Raw genomic sequence first — 2,730 nt, 5'->3', positions numbered from 1 at the left:
TTAATAAGCCTCCCATTTTAAAGGTAAAACCAGGTAGATAACTAGAGACATAGTCCTACAAGATGGAATTCATTCTTACCCGATTTTAGGGTTAGCAGATAGGTTGTTCCCTAAATTACTGACTCTTAATCTTGAATAAGAGACCTCACCCTCTCTATGACTGATAGGGACTCGTTTTATTGGTAGGACCCTAAACCAATTGTTCATTAGTGGATCAGTGGAGATTTAAGGAGCAAGATGTATTACAGGGGTAAACCCATAATTTTGATCTGGTTGTAAATATGGACAACCTATGAACGATCGACTTACTGATCATAGTTAAATCAAGTGGGAAAAAATATATCTATAGTGAGAAGAGTGAAACTATTGGGTTTTAGTGGAGTGTCTCGGTAGTTAACAAATATTGGTTAATTAAGTTAAAAGAGTTTAGCCAATTAATCTTGGATCATTGGAGCTAATCTGTAGGTCCATTAGGTCTCCTGTTATCTCATTTCGGACTAAACCTTAGAACAGTGTTACGAGAATTTGAAGTGTTCATATTTGAATTAGGGAATAAATGTTAAATATATGCGATATATTTAACGACGTATCATTCAGTTGGAAATTGAGTGATGAAGAGAGAGTTGGAGATATTTAAATAAGATTTAAATATCAAAACTATGAATAAGGATTCATCGAGATTAGTGTTGGATTTAATAATTGAATATTAAATTAAATTAATTAAAATTGTTTAATGAATTATTTAATATTAGTTTAATTTAAAATTAATTATTTGAATTAATTTTGAACTAAATGGAATTAATCAAAGTTGGTCAAAGTCAAATATTGACTTCATCAAGCTTTGAAGGTCAATGGTCAAAAGTTGATTTCACTAAGTGGGAAATTCAAAAATTAATTTTGAATTAATTTTGAACTAAAATTGTATTTAATTAAAATTTGACTAAAGTTAATGTTGACTTCAAAATAGTCAAAAGTCAAAATGTTGACTTCATTTAGTGGAAAGATTCAAGAACGATTTTTAGTGGAAAAATCCAACTTTTAGTGAATTAGTGAGATTCATTGGCAAAGTGTTGATTACACAAAATGCCACTCATCCTACCAAATTGAGTGTATTTTGAAGTGTCAAAATTTGGTTAACTCAAATTTGCATGAATTGCATATAATTGCTCTATAAATAGGATGCTTTGATAAAGATTAATCTTCTTGGCCATTTGGTGATTTTCAAGTTAGTTGATAAAAAAATTCTTCTTAACAACTTAGAGATTATAAAAGAGTTTTAGAATTTAAATCCTTTTTAGAATTTAAATCTTTTCTCTCTAAATTTCTATTCTAAATTCATCTCTAATTTAGTCACTCACCGAATCCCACCATCCCATTCTAAGGCCGGAGAATAGTCAGGAGTATTCTCATTTTGGTTCACAACCGAGAACATTGGAGTAGAATTGGTGGTCAATTTGGAGCTACAAAGGTTGTAACTCAAATCCTAATTTCAAAGTTATTTGCATGCATGTTTAATTTTTAAAATTAATGAAATTTAGGGTGCTTAAGATCCAAATTGTTTCTGCATGCACATTGTTTATACTTACAGTACGGTAGGCCCATAATGCATCATCTAACTTGAGAGCCCAATCCTTGTTAATTCGAATTTTCCTTTCAAGAATCTGTTTGATACCTCAGCAAAACTGTTAGTTTGAGGATGGTATGTTGTAGCAATCTTATGTTTCACACCATATTCAGACATCATGGAATCAAACAACTTGTACAAAATGAGATCCCTCATCACTTATGATAGACCTAGGTGTACCAAACCTTGTGAAAATATTTTTATGCAAGAGTTTCAAAACAGTGCGGGCATCATTATTCATAGTAGCTACAACGTCTACCCATTTAGACACATAATCAACTACAACCAAAATATATGTATGACCTCTAGAAGACACAGGAAAAGGGCCCCATAAAGTCAATACCTCAGACATAAAAAAGTTCCACCTCCAAAATAGGAGTCATAGGAAACTCATGTTGCCGATAGATATTGCCAATACATTGGCACCTATCACAAGATTTAACAAAAGTATAATGGTCCTTAAAAAATGAAGGCTAATAAAAACCTGATTGAAGTATCTTAGCTGCAGTTCTAGTTGGTTCAAAATGACCTCCATAAAGTGAAGAATGACAAGAGTTCAAGATACTTATAACTTCCTTCTGGTGGACACATTTCTTATGAGACCATCTGCACACACCTTGTAAAGAAGAGGATCCTCCCAATGATAAGATTTGACTTTGTGTAAAACCCTCTTCCTTTACTGAGTGGTTTGATCAGGAGGAAACACCTTACCTACAATATAGATAACAATGTCAGCAAACCAAGGCAACTTTTCATCTACCTGATATAAACATTCACCAGGGAAGGTCTCAACAATAGATGAGCTAGGTTTTTCATTCTCAAGCTCAAGCCTAGACAGGTGGTCTGCAACCACATTTTCACATCCTTTCCTATTCTTGATGGCAAAGTCAAATTCCTATAAAAGCAAAACTCATCTCATCAATCTAGGTTTGGACTCTTTCTTAGCAAATAAATATTTCAAAGTTGCGTGGTCAATATGAACAGTTATCTTAGAAACAAGTAAGTAGGGCCTAAACTTATAAAAAAAAACACAATAGCTAGCAACTCTTTTTCAGTAGTAGTGTAATCTTGTTGAGTACTATCATGAGTTTTACGAGCATAGTATA

Source organism: Benincasa hispida, chromosome 8 (assembly GCF_009727055.1).
Source record: "Benincasa hispida cultivar B227 chromosome 8, ASM972705v1, whole genome shotgun sequence".
NCBI lineage: Eukaryota > Viridiplantae > Streptophyta > Magnoliopsida > Cucurbitales > Cucurbitaceae > Benincasa > Benincasa hispida.
The sequence above is the reverse complement of the archived record's forward strand: the minus strand, read 5'-3'. Positions refer to the sequence as shown.